Consider the following 20,782-nt stretch of genomic DNA (forward strand, 5'->3'; position numbering starts at 1 on the left):
GGGCAGCCAAATTCAATTTGAGGGAATTTGGTTCAGTGATTTCCATTAACAACTCTAAGAAAAATATAATTCCCAGGACTAGGGAAGGAAAGGAGTGGCAAAAAACAACTTTTCATCTTGCCCAGTCAATGCAAGCAAATCAATCACACTCATTCTCCAGGGCCCAGCAACGCCTGAATGAGCACCAAAGCACGATGTGTCTGAACTGTTTTCATGTCTTTACCATAGGCCTGGGAGAGAGGGAAAGCAAGGAATCAGGACAAGAACGGGCTGATCCAAGAAGCCTATCTGCATTCTGGTCATCCTCAATAATCTGAGGAAATTGAGCTTTAAAAAGCATCCCTTCTACGCTGAGACCTTTAATACAAAATTTTGCAGAGCAGATGCCTTTATAGTTCCTACCATACACATGAGAATTTGGACTGGAATAATGAAGTCACATTCTCAAAGACATACAGCTAGTATATGGATTTCCAGAATTTGAAGTCATTCCTTTCAAATACCACAGGCTAATGTTTAGTCTCACTCTACAGAACCACAGTCAGGAGAGAGGGAGGATTCTAGACTTGTTCAATGTCACACAGTCACTGTGAGTGGACCTGGAATTAAAAACACATAACTTCCCTCCAAAGATCCCATGATCAAATTCACCTGCATGTCGATTAACATGAATAGAAGTCATTTCCATTCCGATTTAAGCTTAGCCCAATTTGAGAACCAAAAAGGTATGCGTGCATATCTTTAAGAAGGTAACATCATTCCCTGTGGTGCCTTCTTCATCCAAGTAATATTTGAGCAAAAATAGACTTCCTGAAGTTCTTTTGGTGCTATTCTTGTAGAAGTGTCCTCTCACCTGCCAACAACCCTTGAAGGAGCAATATTTTAAAGGAAAGCTCTCAAGAAAGTTAAAATAATGTACACTTGAGGGCTGAGGTAATGGCTACATAGTTAAAACCATTTGTTGTTCTTGCAGAAAAGCCAGGTTCAGTTCCCAGAACCCAGATGTCAGCTCACAACTATCTACCTGTAACTTTAGTTCCAGAGAATACAATTTCTTCTTCTGGTATCTAAAAGCAGCAGACATGCACATATGGCACATGCATACATGCAGGCAAACAGTCATATACATAAAATAGCAAATAAAAATTATTTTATTGTGTACAGAAACTGGACAAATTAAGTGTGAATCCTAGATTCACTAACAGTAGCTGTGTGACCTTCAGCAACTATAGAAAACTCTTCTTCTCCAAGGTGTGGACATAGCTGTGAAAACAGCTGTTGTACTTATGTAGAGATGTGATGATTAGTAAGCTAACACCTGAAGCTCTCAGTTTTGTGAGCTCTAAATGTTTAACAAAATTTTGTCATCGCTGTCATGATGTCCACCCAAAATCTGATGGCACAGAAGTAGATTGAGGATGCTAAGTTTGAGAGTCCCTTCTACAGTCACATACCTTTACTTTCTATTTGGTAAAGGGGTTAGAAGAGGCTCAGAAAGAAGCCACGCCCTGGCCTGAAACAAAATGTCTAAGGTATCCAAAAGCCATAGGTGTCCTATGCCTATTCCTGTGTCTACTGATACTGTTTTATTCCTATCTCAAAGATTAGCTTTACCACAGGACTGTTCATCTGGTCACAGCTTTACATCTCTTAATTGTGAGAAGTCATGGGCTGGTACTATTTGAAAGGGTTTTAAAGAATTCCCTAACAATATTTGGCATCATAGTCACTATGTTTCCAGCGTCTTGAAGATGTTGAAGATATTCAACTGCCAGATGCACAAGGAAAGATTGATGTTCTCAGGGTCAGTATATGCTCATTAATCTCCAGCCCATGCAATGATTCGTGTTGATCATGTCACTGGTGGATTAGCTTTACTCTATGTATTCTTCTCTTTCAGATACTCTGTGATCATTTTGTGGCTCACTGAGTCTTCTCTAAGTGTCTGTAACAAACATCTACCAAAGCGTCTCAGGAAATGCCACCTTCATACAGATTTTTGAGGGAGGAATGTTATTTCCACAGTTCAAATTCAAACTGGAACACTAAATTTTATGGTTCCAGTCCTAGCACTGTAACTCATTAGCAGTATATCTTTAGGCAACTCACTTCTTGTTGAACCTCAGTTCCATCAGCAGCAAGTTGGGAAAAGCACTATCCTGCTTTTCTGTTGATAGGATAAAACCCCAACCTAAAGCATCTTGGGGAAAAATTATTCACTTAATTTTACAGGTAGCGGTCCAATGTTAGGGACACCCAGGGCAGGACCGCAAGGCAGGAGTTTGAAGCAGAAATAGTATAAGAGATTTGATTACTTGTTCCCATGGTTTGCTCAGCCATCTTTCTTGTGTTGCTGGTCCCACCTACCCAGGTATAGCACTGCTAAAAGTGGGCTCAGCCCTTTCATAGGAATTAGCAATGAAGAAATGTCCCATAGACATTGCCTCAAGTCAACATCAACTAAGTAACATTAACTGAGGCTCCCTCTTCCCCCAAAACTCTACATTTCTGTAAACCTGACAGCTATAGGTATGACAAGTATGCAATTTAACAGATTGTAACATCATATGAGGTTATAAATACAAGTCATGTGACATAATGTATGGCATACAGTGATGCTAAATTCTACTGTATTAATTTTACATAATGTTCATAGATAAAAACAATTTTTTATTCGATATATTTTTTATTTACATTTCAAATGATTTCCCCTTTCCTAGCCCCCCCCCACTCCCCGAAAGTCCCGTAAGCCCCCTTCTCTCCCCCTGTCCTCCCACCCACCCCTTCCCACTTCCCCGTTCTGGTTTTGCTGAATACTGCTTCACTGAGTCTTTCCAGAACAAAGTTTCTGACTAAGTTGTTCTGAAATAATCTGGCTTCCCTATTTCTCTGCTACACCTGACTCCTGTTTTCTGCAGATATAATTCTTTGAAATTTCACTAAGCAAATTTCTGTTTAAGAGCACATTTAAAAAACTAGGCAGAAAGCAAAGACTTGGATATGGAAGTAGAGTATTTCCTCTTGATCTCCCTGGAACATTTTAATGGCAATACTGTATCTGAAAAGACATTAAACTTATCTGAGACTCAGTTTCCTCAACTCTACACTAAACAGGTACTTAGTAATCTGCTTTCTGAACATACATATATGTAAAAAGAAGTTGAAACTCTTGTTGCTGTCATCATAGTCAGTATTGTACTGTATTAGTTCAGGAATATTTATGATTATTCAGCTCAATAAACTATACATTTAAGTTTTACTTTGTACCCAAACTGAAAAGTTAGTGTTAACCATTACATTTAACAAATGCATAAATTATGACTTACATAGAAATTGCCTGAGACCTTCCCCTCTTTTCTCTGTCTGCAAGATAGCTACCATTTCTGCTAAGTACCATCTTCCTTCAGACCTCTAGTGAAAGCCAGGATTGTTGAAAAGAGAACCAAAAAAATTCATTTAGCACCAGTCAGACCAGTGTTTCAAAATTCTGGGGAACCAGGGGTGGGGTGGGGTGGGGAGTGGGGTGCAAAGGTATGGGCATGAGAGTGTGGTAACAATTCAAGGGCCAGATCTCCGTGCTCACTGGCTATTAAAGCAGCAAGAAAATAAAGTATGTGTTGCCCAATGATTTCTGGACATTCCTGAAAACTGGAAGTGCTCTTGACGTATGGCAAATCTTCTTGTGCTGAGCTGGCTCACAGTGTTTGCTCCAAGAACTGCAAATCTATCATAGGAGAGCATTCCCAATGCCAGGCAGCACAGTGGGGGGAAGATGAATAGACAGCTGGCTCACAGGCATGTTTTATTGGGCTAAACAAATGAAAAATTTCCAAAAATAAGTTGAGTAAAACACAACATTGATTGCTTTTAATGTGACGCCCACTTACTCAAACTCCATGAGCTTAAAGTTTGCTTGTATTTCTTGATCGCTAATGAGATCTTGAATAACTTATTGTTTAGCTGAGTATATATTTGTCCACATGAGATGCTTAAATCAGACACAGAACTCTTTATTTGGGCATCCCTCTTATTGTATATGCTTTGTATGTAATAAATTGAAAGTCACTGTCCCTACTACAGTGAGAAATGTTCAGGTAAACCTCAGGGATGAAACCATCTCACGGTATTAGAAGCAAGCAGTCAAAATGGGTTCTCTTGAAGGGATATGTGATTACAAAGATGCTGAGAGTTTCTAGAGTTCTAAGAAGTAACCCAGGAGGGAAATCAGATAGCAAGCTGAAACAATTTTGTGCCTTCATAATAAGGGAAGAAGGAAATTAATGATGACTTCAAGGTGACAAAGATCCTGAACTCCTCTTTGGTAATCTGTTGTTAGCCAGCCAGAGGAAAAAAGAGAGAGACATGAAATGTGGACAATTAGGAAGTAATTAAGATCTTACAGAAGCAACGATGACAGAAAGCAGTTAAGGGAATACTTAGCAATTGGGGGAAAACACAAATCAGCGAGTTGGACAGCATGCATCCTAAGGTGTTCCAGGAGAGAGCTCATACAGCTACTGAAGCATTTACGATTATTTCTGAAAAGTCACAGAAGAACAGCAGCAGAAAAAAACACACATGCATTTCTTAAAACATCAAATGTCATATTGATCTTTTAGACAGAAGAGAAAAATACACGAAATAGCTTTAAGAACTAGAAGGGCAAAGTACTTTCCAATGGGCATGTGATAGACATTTTCAAATGCAGCATACTATTCAATCACCTACTTATTCTTCATGTTTTCTAGCATAGGAAGCAGGTTTCAGTATGGGAACCTCACTGTCCTAGGAGAACCACTGATCATTTCTCAAACTGGGAATCAGCTGCAGCCAATGTCTCATATATTAGCAGGGCTTCTGCCCTGCCTTTTTAATTTTTCCCTTTTCTTTTTAAAATTGTAATTCTGCAGGAAGGATTAATGAATTGGCTACAACCCAGGAAAACAAAAAGGAATGAGACTGCATCAGGCGGGTGTTATAAAAAATAAATCACAGATCATAGCCTACAAACATGATAGCTTTCAGGAGAATTACAAAGAGAGCAGATGAAAAGATCACAAGATGGCTTAAGCTGGACTACAATAAGTCAAAAACGTTTTGTGCAAACTTAATTCAAATGGATTGGGAGAAGCTATGCACCTGCAAGGCTGAGAGTTAACTCAAAGGCAAGAAGCAAAGAATTAAAGCTGGAACGAGTTCAAATGCAAGATAAGACCTTAAGTCTGCTAGGGTTCAAAGACCTCACTGTATGATTATATCAGTCCTTCTGTCTAACAGGCCATGCTTACACAGGACTAGGCAAAGGTACTAGATAGTCAGAATCTTGCTGAACAAAGTCTGTTTTGTTTTCTTACCATGAGAACCTATTATATTAAGGAGGAACTATATATAAGGCATAAAAGAAAAGTGCATTGCCTGACTGTGTGAACTATTCAAATAACCACCAGCAACACAGAATTAAGACCATTATATCCGGTCTGTTCTTGGCTTCCCCAATCTCCGTTCTTCACTTTATAACTGACTGATTCATTGGGTCAACTTTGAAATCAATCCTTGTTCCTCTCCATTACTTTGCATAGAATATGAGTTTTGCAGCACATCCTGGTACTTGTAGCTGTAACTTTCTGCTATCATGGATCAGATAACACAGCCAATATCTTCCCACAAAAGAATGTGACATGTTCTGGCCTGGGACCTTAAAATATGATTGACAAAATGAAGACTTATTAAGCCCTTCCTCTAGACCCGATAGGGGATGCTTGATACAGTTTACTTGGTGCATTTGTTTAGCATTCCAAAAATTTAGGGTCAGAAGAGCATCATTTTTCATGTATGTATGTATGTGTGTGTGTATGTATGTATGTATGTTCCAAGGAAACAAACTTTAAGACTGCAACTTATTTTTTATTATTTATTTTATTTATATTTCAAATGTTGTCCCCGTTCCCGGCCTCCAACCCATGAACTCCCCCATCCTGTTTCTCTTCCCCTTTGCCACTAAGAGGGTGCTCTTGCTCCCACCTCACCCCTCTAGCATCCCCCTTCTTTGGGGCATCAACCCTTCCCAGGACCAAGCACCTCCCTCCAGAGATGCCAGAAAAGGCAAGGATTGATGAGTTTTTCCCCCACTCAAATATGTATACTCACCAAAGCCTCCAGGAATGATGTTTGTGTAACAACTTCACAACTACAGGCGAAAAAGTCAATTACTTTTGAGATTAAACACAATTTTATGCAAGGCATTTTCTTTAACACATGATCTCATACACTTTTCATCAATTATATTAAAGAATTATCATTAGCCCCACACCCCACTCCAGGAAAGGAAGGCTCAAAGAGGCAAAATGTCACACAGAGTCTGTGTTAGAGAAGTAAGACATTCAAGCTGTTTGGAGGATACCCACAATGCATTTATCATGTTTTTTTTAGTGACTTATTTTGCTGTGATAAATTTCTACAAGCTTAGAGTCATAAAGTAACATATAGTCATGGTTTTAAATTTCTGGAGGTCAGAAATCTAAAACAGCTTTTAATCAATTAAAATCAAGGTGTCAGTAGGGTTGTATTCCTTTCTGCATGAATGGAAGGGATCTATTACCTGGCCTTTCTACCTATTAGAGTTGCAGCCTTTAGATCTTCATGCCCTCCTCCAGCATCACAATGCACAACACAAGAATCTTCAAGTCTCTGGATCTTACATCATTAACTTTGATTCTTATGGCAACTACCTGAATCTGATAAGGATCCTTATTGCAAAACTGAGGTACCTGGATGACCCACGATAATTTCCCATGTCAAGGTCTTTAATTTAAGTAAATCATTAATGTCCCTATATTTCATAGAATGTTTATAGGTTAACTGCTTAAACTGTAAACATATTAAGTATGACATTATCCAATTCAATAAGAGAATATTATATATTCAATTCAATAAGAGATATTATAGTAGAAGACATAATCTACATTTTCCTAAAATACACACTAGGTTTCACATCAACAATATATTGAGAATGCGCGGACATGTATCAAAAATAGTGACAGGGACGACTGCTCAAAGATTAATAGCAATTGTTCTTCATAAGATCCAGGTTGGTTTCCAGCACGAACAGGGTGGTTATAACCATTTGCAACTCTAGTTCCAGACAATTCAACACATTCTTCTGATCTCCAGAGGCATCAGGCTCATACGTGGTGCACACAGACATCCATGCAAATAAAGCACTTATAAACACAAAATAATTTTTTTAAATCTTAAATGGTGAGATGCAAATCTGTACACACTGCTATATAATAACCAAGTCCAACACCCTTGCCATTACTATAGCACTCAGCTTCTCAGAGAATGTCATGCAGAGATAAAACGTCTCATATCCTCGAATAGCAAAATCAAAGTGAGCCAAGTAATCATCAGGGATAGTTTAAAATAGAATAGGTGGCATTTGAGTTGATGGGATATGGGGATGTATGATCTGCCAGATAATATATTCAGAATACCAATAAATACACAGATACACACACACACACACACACACACACACTTGACATTAGTTGAATACTATTGAGTTTGACTAAAAGTAATTTTTCCTTCTTAACAACCATGCACAGAAAGGGTAAATAAAGCTAGAGCTAGTTATTGCTCTCAAGTACAAGGTCTTCTTGTGCTAGCTATAAAAACACAATGCTGCTTCTCTGAAGTCGGTATCTGAATTTGAAGTCTGGCTGCAGTGTCTTCTTAAGGACAGTGAGTGAGCTGGTCTCTGTTTGGTACATGGTATTACCAGTAGCACAAGAAGGATCTCAATAAATGGTGAACATTCTTATTTCCTTTCCTTTGCACTGACTCAAGAAAAAGAGGCAAAGCCATCTGGGCTTCATTTGAAAAAGGACCAATGGCTGTACAACTAATCTTCTTGAGACCAACTTGTCTTTCCTCTTGCCTGTGCTGAAAGCTTAGCTGCAGGCTTAAATATATGAGGCAGACAAAGGAGGAGAAACAGGCAGAAGAAGGGAAAATGCATCCTGTGCGGCAGATGCAGAGGGAAAATGCAATGCATTATTAAGGGTGTTCAGTGGTGGGACTCTGCTAGAAATGGGCAAGGGAGCTAGAGGCCTTTTGAACTCCTCAGGACTTGACTGGTTTCTAAGCAAGGCCAGATGCCATAGCCCCTATTAGACAGCTGTTTTCCAGCCATTGACTATCCACTGGGAACTTTTCAGGAAACATAGGGCACTGAATAGTGCAAGAGGTTAATCAGCCACATCCCCATTCTGGGAAAACCTTTTCTACAACTCTGTTTTGGAAACCATGCAAGCACTCAACTGCAGGAAGCCAGGCTCGGAAGGCCTATGAGGTAGGACCTGAATCACCTGTAAACAGAATCACTAATAGCTCTCAGAGGGTAAGCTTAAAGGATGATGGACAGTATTTCAGACTCAGAAAAATCTTTAACCCTTGTCACACCATCTAAAATTTCCCTTTGATTTTCTTTGAGTATAAATTGATACAGTTCTTTGGAGAGCAATATTCATGCAAATTGAAATTGTCCATGCTCTTTGAAACGTCACCTTTTGATAATTTACAAACCAAAATAAACACAACAAAAACATAAAGATATTTATATGTATATAAATACATGCACTCTCTGTCTCTCTGTCGCTTTCTCTGTCTCTGTCTCTGTCTCTCTCTTTCAAATACACACATACACACACACAGACAAATAATTCATTAGAGCATGGATACCAACAAAAGATTAGAAAATGACATATATGCCAGTGATAGGAAATATCAATAGAACACAAATTATATGAAACAATGTCATTAAACATAATAAAGGCAACCCAAATTTTCTGATGTTATAAGATTCCAATCACTTTTAAATAAAAAAAAAAAAACCAAGCAAGTTTCACCATAATAAAGCAAAGATCCTGAATGTAAAAGACTGGTACATTTGTTTTCACACATAAGTATGAGTATAAACCATAAAGAGGATCACATAAAAATAGTTAACAATGATGTCTGAAAAGAAAATAGCAAGTTCTAAGAAAAGGCTGTCCTTTTAGAGCACATTATTTGGTTGTTTTCATATATTTGAACAATTAAGTTTACTAGGCCTGGTGACAGTTGCCTATAGTTTCAGCGGATATGAAGCAATGAAATGTATTTACATCCATGAGAGCAGGAAGAAGTTTGGCAGCTGAATTCATGCCCCTCATATCCCAAATAGAGGCAGTAGAAGATAGTTCTGTTCATGGTCTCACACACAATCAGAAAGTAGGACAGGGATCCTGGTGTGCAGTACTGTTTCTACCTATATTCACCTTTGAATACCATCCCATTAAGGCAAACATGCAATGCATAGCCAAGAAAGTAATTGCTAGACCTTTTCATGGGTCAATGTGCTACAGAAAGCAGGGTCAAGATGCTAGCTCCTTGTCACTAGTTGGCCTGTGATTGCACCCAAGTCATTTTTCTCTTTGGATGTTTGACTTTTTTTCCTCTTATATAGTGTTTCTCTTATATATAGTTTCTCTTATATATAGTGCAGCATTCTCATGGTGCTATTTTGAGTATTCAATATGAATTTTCTTTCATCCTTTCTAAGTAATACTCATTCCCTCTCATTTCCAAAATAAATGTTGGGGGAAAGTTGGGGACAACTAGACTGTACACGCCACAAAACTCATAGTTCACATTTCTGCTGTCCTTGACTCATGGGAGAATTTGAGAAGCTGAAAATATTTTCTACATTTTGAGCTCAACATATCCACTTCTTTAGGTTCTTCCTACATACAAATAAAAATAAAAATGAAATGTATGTCTTTTGGTGAAAACGTGTCACTTGTACTAAAGAGTGCAATGAGTTCCTAGTGTGGAGCATCTTTTCTGGAGGGAGGGGATAAGGAGAAATGGAAGTATGAGACAAGGTACTACTTGGACAGAAAAGGGAACCTGGCTTCTCCAATTGGCAAGATGTACTAGACTATTTGTTTCAGACAGGGCAAGAACCATTCCCAAGTCTGTATTCAGGAGGAGACCCTGACAAAGTGAGGCGATGCTGATTGGCAGGCTCCAGAAACATCTCCCTAAACAGGTTTTAAAAGCCTGAAATTCCACCATTAATCCTTCCAGTTAGGCCTTTGAAGGCCTTTGTTAGCATATAAATGTTTCTCTAGGGAGGAATAATAAAATTTAATTCAAGTGAACAAACATTTACTGGTAGTAGTTTCAAAACAGGCACTTGTACAGCATAGTAGGGTATCAAAAGATGGACAAGATATTTCCCTAAACTCCCGGAGCTTATATCTCATAGGGAATTAGAGCATGCATGCCAAATAACCTCATACACATGACATAGCAGGATGGTAGCTCTTTAGTTGTTCCCTCTTCTGTATATTTTATCAAGCGCCAAATTATAGCTTCACCTCTTGTTGAAAGAGGTGACATCTGTGTTCCTTGCCTGGAATGTCATAGGCAGACATATGTGTTTTCTAAGCAAACAAAAGAAACGGCATGATTCTGGAAAAACACATTTTTCAAAGATCAATCGAACTGGATTAGAAAAAGCCAGGGTAAATGCCAGAGAAACAGATGAGGAACCAACAGGAAAAGTTTTAGAGAGCAAGAAATAAGGACTTTTGAGTAAAGGGCAGAAGAGAAGGAGGCCTCTGGAAGATATTAAGGGACAGTACACACAGTGAAAGCTCAGGACACAGTAGAGCCTTCTACCTCCCACCCTAACCCTGTGAGCTTAAAGTTGAGTGTGGAAGTAACACCAATCTAATAAAAATGAATACATGATTCAGAAAGCATAATAAGTTATTTAGAGAAAAGTGTCATTGCACACTAAGGAATAATAAAGTCATCTGTGAAGGGGTATTATGATGTGTTTTTTGGGACAATCAACCTAAAGAATGAATATGAATCCAAGAGCCAGGGCTGAGGGTATGACTCAGTAGTAGACTGTGTGCTTAGCATTCATAATGATCTTAATTTCATCCCATCTATGAAATAATTAAGTGAAGTAAGCCAATGAGATGCCACTTCATTCAAATGGAATGGCTACAGTCAAAAAGACAGGCAACAATCACTGTTGGAGAAACTAGAAGTCTAGAGCTCTACTGGTGTGAAGTTAAAATGGTGCAGTTACTTTGAAAACGAAAAATATTTTGACAGTTCCTCAAAAAGTTAAGCATGAAATTACCATATCACCAAGAAAATCCCCCTATAGATATGTAGTAAAGTAAAAAGAAAGCATATATTTATATAAGACTTATACATGTATCTTCACAGACACATCAGTCATACCAAAAGGCAGTCGGGAGCAACCAACTCAAGTAACCAAGAGAGTCATGAGTAAAAAAAAACCAAATGAACCTATGCAATGGAGGACTAGCTCATGATATAAAAAGAGTGGACTGTTGGCATATGGCAGCTAGTGAATGAACTCAAAACACTTCCAAGTGAAAGAAACAGAACACAAAAGAGCAACACTGTTTATGAGTTTATTGAGATAAAATATTTAGGGGCTGGAGGAAGGACTTGGCTGTTAGGAACACACACACACTATTATTGTGGAAGATATGAGTTCTATTCCTCACACCAACATCAGATAGCTCATGACTGCTGTAACTCCAGTTGCAGGGGGATCCAACACCCACTTCTAGACTCTGCGGGTACTGCATATCCACACATATACACACACAAATACATAATGTTAAAATAAAATAAATTTTCTTATTAATGATAAAACAATCTAGAATAGGCAAAACTATAAAGACACAAAAACTAGTGGCTATGGAAAGAAAAAGAAAACTGGTTATTATTTCTTTTCAAGCAATGTATTGTCCCAAATGTACACAGCAATGAAAATTGCATTTATAATTACCCTTACACCCACTAGATTGCACACTTTATTTAAAAGAGTGACTTTTATCTTGCATGAAATATAACTCAGTATTTCTGTAATACCAATGAAGTAGAGGAGAGAAATAACAGTATTGTACTATTCAGAGGTAATAAAATATATAAATGATCATGATAGGTATAGAGGACATATATTTGATACAGAAAGCTGAAGTCAAGGTCAGTGTGGTTAGACTGTTGGGAACAGAGGAGAGAAACAGTGCATAAGGGCAGAAATGCCAGAGCAGATCCTTTGGTTTGGTCTTTTTCCTCACAATAATGTGGTGTGAATGGAGACTTTTATGTAGGAAAATGACATAATTATACTCTTCGCTCATGTTGGGCAGCATAAAATGAAGAGTCAAGTAGGGCTGACCATATGGCAAGGAGCCAAGCAAGTGAAGATGGTGGATCAAGAGGAAATGGGATTGAGATAGATATAGTGAAAGAAGAGATGATGACTGAGTCTAGGGATTGGATGCCTAGGAGAGTTTTAACTTCACTTAGGATGAGTCTGATCTACAGCATCATCCATTTACAACCCACTGTGTACCAGAAACAGAACACGGCATTTTATATCCATATGTCTTTTAATGTTCTCACAAAAACAATGAGCTTATTTTTATTCTCCCTACTGCTTTGCGAGAGACAGGCTTCAAGGGGCTAAGCAAGCTCTGAGATATAGCCAAGGAGAAAACAGCAACAGGGATAAAATGCAGGTGCCTGATGCCACCATTCTCTACATTATAGCCTTGCACTGTGACTTGAAAGCTAGAGATAGCAAATCACTCTCTACACAGACCTGACTCCCGTTGCTTAGTAGTCACTGCCTGGAGCACTGAGTTGAGACAAATTCAGAGTTCCAGTCCAGGCCCAGCAGGAAAAGAGACCATGATTGATCAGTAATGCATGTCACGGGCACAGAGAAGTGGAGCTGGGGGAAGGGCTTGTCTGCCATTTTTGCCAGTGAGCTCAGAAGAGGAAGAATGAACATCTGGCCAAGAGCATCCCAAATGGTCATCTCTAAACTACTGACTCACACAGCTATAGGTGACTCTCAGGAATGCAATTCTGAGCAAAGACATCAGAAACAGCACCCTGTCTACTCCATAAAAAGCCAGGAAGCTTTCAGTATAGAGGGCCAGAGAGTGAATATGTTAGGCTTTTGGAGACAGACACTCTCTGTCACAACTCCCCAAGTCTGCCAAAGTGGTATGAGAGCAGCCATGACAGACTGTAAACAAATGAACCTGGCAGTGTGCCAGCAGATCTATTTATAAACAGCCAAATAAGAACACCATAAATTTGTGTGCAGCATGAAATACCCTTCTTTGCATTTTCTTTTCAGACATTGAAAATGTAAAAGCTCTTCTTTATGTGCAAGTCGTAAGAAAAAGGTAATGGACTGCACTCATCAAACAAGCCACAGGCCTCTGATCTCCCCCCATCCCCGTGTGTATTCATGTATAAAGAGAGCAATTATAGGGGCTGGAGAAATGGCCCCAGGGTTAAGAGAGAGCATTGGATGCTTTTCTAGAGGACCTAGTTTGATTCCTATCACCTATATGGAAGCTCATAACCATCTGTAACTCCAATTTCAGGCACTCCTCTCTTCTGGCCTACAAGGGTCCCAGTCATGCAAACGGTGCAGGGACAATTCTGTGGGCAAAATACACATACTCATAAAATAAAATGTAAATGTTTAAAAAATAAGATAGCTACAGATATCAGACTAATGTTTACCTCTGCGTGAATTAGACTAAATGGAAGGACCCAGAGAATTCTCTACAGTTGTGGACATGCTCTTAGTTACAGATTCACAAATATGTCATAACTTGCAAAAATGGATACTTAATGGCTTGCATTTCACTATGTATAACCTAATTTCACCTGCAAAGTATACTTTTGAATGGAAACTACATTGGAGCAGAGGATCACCATCTGGAAGAGATGTTCAATGATGAGCCTTGAAGAAAGACTAAAGCCTGCAAGGTAGGGGGAAAACTGTGGGTACTGTGAAATAGAGGAAAATTTAATCAAGGCTCAACCATGGACAATAATAACAAAAATAGGATGAAAATTCTATTTCACAAGAAGCAATGGAAGTATACCCATATCCACATGCCTTATTCTGCAAAGACGCTAGCTCAGAAATAATTGCTTTATACAATAATTGGGAGATACACTTCGGGAGCTGGCACAAGTGGAGCCCGATACAATTTGGGGAGATTTGTTACGCTCAGCTCCTTTCTATCAATTCCAGAGGCTCGGATATTCCTGACCTGTTGCCTGGCATATTGTGAAAACTGCTTTTATTTACTGCACTTCCATTAAAAGATGAAATCCACGAACAGGGGCTTACAGGGCAGAAAATCACCATTTACGTCTCCACTTATCTCTCCGCACCGTCCAACAACTCATCTCCTCAGTGCCTACATTCTGCTTTGAAAGTCAGCTTCAAGGCAGCCGAAAGTATCCAAAGAAATAAGACTAAAAGACAGGCTGGGCTAGGCTAGGTGAAAATGGTAGTCCTGAGATGGAGCACAGACATCATGGCCACAGAGTCTAGGCCAGGTTGTAATGGAAATGGATACTTGCAAAGTTAGGTTTTCATACAGAGCAAAAAGTTCTTTAAAAAGTCTGTGGATAGGGTAGACTAGTGAATATATGAAGCAGTAAAAGAGGCTTTTGATTCAAAAGGTTCCATAATCACTATTCTATTGCTGTGAAGATTCATCATGACTAAGATATCTCTTATAAAAGAAAGTAATTAGGGGCTTGCTTACAGTTTCAGAGAGCCAGCATGTTATCACCATAGTAGGGAGATGGGAACATGCAGGTATGTTGTATTGGAGCAGTAGAGGAAAGCTACATTCTGATCCATAGGCAGAGAGAAGAGCCTAGGCCTGGCATGAGTTTTTAAAACCTCAAAGCCCATCCCAGTGATACACTTCTTTCAGCAAGACTATACCTACTCCAAGAAGGCCACACCTCCTAATTTTTCTAATTCTTTCAAAGAGTCCTACTCACCATTCCTATTCAAACTGCCACATTCTACTCCCTGGCTTCCATGGTCTTGTGGCCATTTCATACGACAGAAATGCATTCAGTCCCACTTCATAGTCCCCATAGTCAATCACCGTAACAACACTGCTTAAAAGTCCAAAGTTCAAAGTATCTTCTGAGACCCTTGCATTCTCTAAACTGTATACAAGTCCCTGTAAAATTCAAGGTGAAAAAAGCAGATCACGTGTTTCCAATATACAATGGCACAAAATATTCTTACCATTCCAAAAGGAAGGAAAAGGGAACACAGTGAAGAAATACTGTACCAAATCAAGACCAAAAGCCAGCATGGAAAATGCCCAATTCTACATATCCATGTCTGCTGTCAAAGCACTCTAACTTCTTTAGTCATTGCTGATGCAAGAGACGTCTCCATGCCTATTCTTGAGATGGTTCCCTACCTGTTCTATAACATCTTGGGGGCCCCAATACAATCCAGGCTTCACCACAACACCATCATACAAAGGTCCTCTCTTGGAATCCATAAAGGGATATCCCCGACACATCCTGGCCTCAGTAGTTTCCCTTCACTGTGGAGGGACATTACACAACCACTTGCATTCTGTACTTGAAAACTAGAACAATGTGTCCAAGTTCTACTGCATGCTGGACCTGGAACACAGTCTGTTCTTTCAATTACATTTCCTTCAGCTTCTTGTTGTGGATGGTTTCCATCACAGCTTAAGCTTTACTTTAATTCCTTTTCACAAGTTGGAAGCTTAGCTGGGTGAGATTTTGTCCTCAGGCTACCATTTCCTTTATTTTATTTACCACTGGGCTTTTCTTTAAACTTTTTATCTCCTTGAGCAATGGACTTGGCTCCGATTCAGTATTTCCTAGTGCACCTTTTATCTTCAAACTCTACATTTGTTTTTCTTTGTCAACTTTCTCACTTTCCTTATAGATTTGCATAAGAGCAATCACTAATCCCTTGAAACTCTCAATACTAGGCTGTCTTGGAGTCTCTTCTGCCGATGTCATTAATCTAAAACTTTTCAATTTAACTTCTGGCAGATTTTAATAAGGACCAAACCCAGCCATATTTTTGGCAAAATATCACAACAATGGTTTTTAGGCCACTTACTAGTATTCTTCCCCTCTAAAAGTTCAAGAGCTGGGCTGTCATAATTTGCACTGCTATCAGCAGCACTGGCTTCTGTGCTTCTATTAATATGACTCATTAATCCCCATTTAAAGCCTCCAACTGCTTTTCTAATCCAACATCCATGGTCTACCAAGAAGAAGCATGGCAGAGGCCTGTCTCAGCAATGCCCCAGTCCCTGGGACGAGCTCTTTCTCAGTCATTGTTCTACTGCTGTGAAGAGACACTATGACCAATTCAACCCTTATTAAAGAAAGCATCTCACTGGGGACTTGCTTGCAGTTTTGGATATTTATTCCATTATCGTCATGATGAAGAATGTGGTGACATGTAGGCATACTCTGGAGCAAGAGCTGATAGCTACATCATGATCCATAGGGAGAGAAAGAGAGAGTGAAAGAAAGAAAAAGGGAAAGAGATATGTAGAGTCAGAGACAGAGAGACAGAGACAGAAAGAGAAAGAACCTAGACATGGACTTTTGAAATCTTAAAGCACACTCCAGTGACACACTTCCTGCTACAAGGTCATATCTACTCCAACAGGACCACACCTCCTAATTCTTCTAATCCTTCCAAATAGCTATATTCCCTGGTGATTAAGCATTCAAATATTCCAGCTCATGGGAGCCATTTATTTAATTTAATTTATTTGTTATGTTTAAAGTTAAATATTATTTTCAAGATTCACAGCTTGTTTGGAAGTCCTAATTTCTTAGGCATGTAGGAACATTTCTTCTGCTTTACTGGTTATGATCAGGGAGAGATGAGTAGAAGCATTTCTGAGTTGACTTTAATCATGGTTGGTCGACAGCCTGTCCAAAACCTGCCATGTTGGGTCTCAGAGTAAACATTTCCTCAAAATTTAAGTAAACATTCATAGGCTCAGCATCCATATATCCTGTATACTTTTCTGTACATATAATGCCCAGTTTAAAAACTTGAGAGTAAGGAGGTGTGGCAGTGGGTGGGGTGTCTTTTGTATGAGAGTAAGATTCTAGTATCAAGCACTCACATAAAAAGCTTGGGTACAGCTATGCTTGTTTATACCCCACATTGTGGGATTAGAGTTAGGGAGAGATGGGAGTCATTCAAATCACCACATAAATGAAGTCTTCACTTGAGTCAATCCCTTCATTCTTTTTAGCACAACACATCTGAGTTTAACCACATTGGGGAATTTCAGCTTAAATGTTTATGGTATTGCCAAATAAATGACTAGAGAAAGAATATGAGTTCCTTCCTGCCTCTGATCCTTGCTCTCCCCTTTGTCAAAAATGAGCTGGGAAATACTGAGAAATACATTATGGCTCTAATTTTTTTTAAGATGTATTCGTGTGTGTGTGTGTGTGTGTGTGTGTGTGTGTGTGTGTGTGTGTTTGCTTGAATCTATATGTACCACATACAATAGCATTCTTTTAACTGGAGTTACAAGCTATTGTGAGACATTATGTTGGTTATGGGAAATGAACCCAGGTCCTCTACAGGAGAAATGTTCTTAACTACTAAACATTTCCTCCAGCCCCTCTAAAGATTTTAACTCAATATCTTGAAGAGCTTCAAGAAAGTCATTTCTTCTGGACTGTGGTCTGAGGAGTGAATACAACTGTTTTCTAAAGGTTGTCCCAAATTTTCAGAGCACTATTCTCATCTGCAAAGAAAATAGAGAATATTTGTCTCATTGTATTAGTCATATTGCACCTTGGGTTGAATACATGCCATTCGTGTATGCTTTTAATTATTAACAAAATGTAGATAATGGAAGGGATGGAGAAAGTAAGGATGGAGGAAGGGCTGAAGGACTGATCACTGGTAGGATGAGAGATGTAAAAATGAATTTAAAGGACCTGGAACAATATTAGACAACAGAGATGTGGGAGCATGAACATCCACAGAGAACTCACTAGAATAAATCTTATATACATATTCTCAGAGTTTCTGAAGCTTTTGGGGGCCTTCACTTCAAAAAATAAACCATAACAATCCTCTTGTTTTAGAATCATTGTCTGAATTACAAGCAATCACCAGGCCTATTAATTTTCTATCTGTGAAAGGAACATAAGAGAATAATATATGGTCCCTTCACCTACTGGAAAGTGTGAGTCAGACTTAGAAAATGACACAGTGTAAAAAATAATTTTAAAACAGAATTTGCAAAGTATGTAATAATAATAATAATAATAGCATAAATAATATATAAAATGGGGGCACAAAAGGTTGTTCAGAAAATAAATTGGAAAGATGGGCAGGATTCAGACACCCTGGAAGGAGAAGTCGGTGGTAAGGGACAGTGATACACCAATTATAATCAATATACACTTGATTATGACCAAGGAGAGTTGTAGCTAGTTATAAGCATTTTAGATCAAGCAAGTATGCATAAAACTCCAGCTCTCTGACAGAGTTATGACTGAAGAAATTTAAAGAGAAATTACACAGAAAACAATAGTGGAGAAAGTGGTAGAGACAAAGAAGCACTAAGTAGAGTCAAAAGACAGAGATATGTGTAGGAAAATCTGGAAACCCCAGGAGTTCTGGTTCTTAAACCAAAGTAGATTCTGTGGATGGATACCATAAGGCCAACATGAAGAGCGTCCCTAGCGCCAGAACACTGGAGGTTGATAAACAATGAATGGGAAACCAGTGACTGCCTAGAGTGTTCAGTGATGAGACAAAAGGAACACCTGGAACCCTGCCTTTCTCTTCACTGCCAACTCTAAGTTGCTAAGGTTACCTTCTTCACTGCCTAATTAGAGAACCTGTCACTCTTTGACAAAGATCAAGAGGGAAGGAAAAAGTAAAAGCATACATTTCATAATCCTAGACAAGAAGAAAATTATATACCCAGGCGCACATTCATAGACACCCTGCCTACAGTCAAAGATGGTGTTGTCTGTAGCAGAACTATATTATGTTACTAGGTTGGAGATTGCTGGGAACCCACAGCTATGCTTCACAGTTAGCAGGGAGCTTCAGACAGCTTTCATAAGGTTAAGCAGAAGAAAGATCAGTAATTTAGGAAGAAGAAACGGTGCACTCATTCTGTTACAGATTCATTCCAGCAAACATTAGTAATCCTATAATGTGGTGCCATTTTAGACAGCAGGAGTTAAGACATGCTGATGTATTTCTCCTGGGCTACATTCTAAGACTGTGAAGGATGATGTGCTATTTTGAGACTGTCCTTATGAGCTTGAATACAGAGAATGAGTTAGGAAGTGGGCAGAGCAGGTAGGGAACAAAAGCAGGAAGTAGATTTAGTGAGTAGATGGAAACTGCAAACCTCAGAGGAAAGTCCTTCTCTAGGGGGTGACTAACATCCTTCTCTCCAAACTACAAATGGATGCCATCTCTTAGTTCCGCCACTGCTTTGGGTACCACTAAGTAATGCTAGACATTTCATGCTCAGAACATGCTACATCCACTGCAGCATCCCCCTTTCTTCTTCCTTCACCATATAATTTACCTTGGCCTAATCAAATCTCCGTTCTCCCAAGAGAAAGTGGGGTAACACTTTGGGCTGTATCTAAGATAGTCTTTTTATAGAAAATACATTAGTAGATGAGAAAATTATAAAATCACTTTTACACTCAATCCTACCTTGACATTAATAAATTTTGGAGACCCAGGACAGATTTTGTGCTCTGTGGATCTCATAGTTTGTAGGCTGTTGTCTTCCTAGTGTTGCATATAGGCTAAACTGGACAATGTATCTGATAGAAAGAAATGAGTAACTGATAAGCTTTGATTTGTGGCTTATTCAGTAATCCATCTTCATGCTCTATCAGAGGACCTAGTATACAGTAGGAGCTCTATAAATGTTCAATGAGCTGAAGTACTATCTATAATTTTCATCATTTCACATTCAACATTTAACACAAAACAAAAATCATATTTATCTTTACTGAACTTCTCAATGGTTACTGGAAATAAATATAAAACCAAAATAATTGAAATATCCAGTAGGGTGCCACCAGCAATAGATGCTTGCATGTAAAATGGGAGGAGACCCAAAGTGTCAAAGTGGCATGAAAATCAGCACAAGGCATCCAGAATTAAAATACAAATCAGAAAGAAAGAAAAAAGTGCAGGCAGAACCTTTCAAGGCCACCTTCTGCAAGGCCCTGAGGCAGACACGGACTTGCAACACTTGCGGCATCAAAAGATTATCAGTAGGGCAGGAGAGATGGTTCAGTGAATAAAGCACTCTCTATACAGGCATAAATACCTGAGCTGGATTCCCCAGAACCAACATAAAAAGATAGGTGCATTGAAGCACACCTGTACTCTCTGTGATGACTGAGAATCTCTGGGACTCACTGCCCAAGCACTGTAGCTGTAGCTGGATTTAGGATCTCCAGATTCAGAGACCCTTTCACAAAACATACAACTGATCTACACATACAAAAGCACACACACACACACACACACACACACACACACACACACACACTAAAAAAGGTTACCAGAAAAGACGAAAGGCAGAAAATAACAGAAAACAAAACAAAACAAAAACAGAACAAAAAGGAAGGTAGCATATGATGGGATACCAAATAGAACGTAAAACAGAAAGTCATCATACTTTCTAGAGTTGTGTCTGTGTCTCCCTGCCCCTCCTTCTGCTCCCAAGAAGATGCTGATTCTGGATTGTCAGGAATGGTCTAAGATCATAAACAGCAGAATGAAATCAGTATCATCTCTCTGGAGCAGAGCAAC

General features: G+C 39.0%; 1 protein-coding gene across 3 annotated transcripts in view; it reads right to left on the bottom strand.

Moving 5' to 3' along the window:
* The window catches only part of Astn2 (astrotactin 2), a 989,271-nt gene that overhangs the window by 939,836 nt on the left and 28,653 nt on the right, over window positions 1–20,782 (bottom strand). The window lies entirely within an intron of this gene.

The sequence above is a fragment of the Apodemus sylvaticus genome, chromosome 3 (genome assembly GCF_947179515.1).
Source record: "Apodemus sylvaticus chromosome 3, mApoSyl1.1, whole genome shotgun sequence".
NCBI classification, from domain to species: Eukaryota; Metazoa; Chordata; class Mammalia; order Rodentia; family Muridae; genus Apodemus; species Apodemus sylvaticus.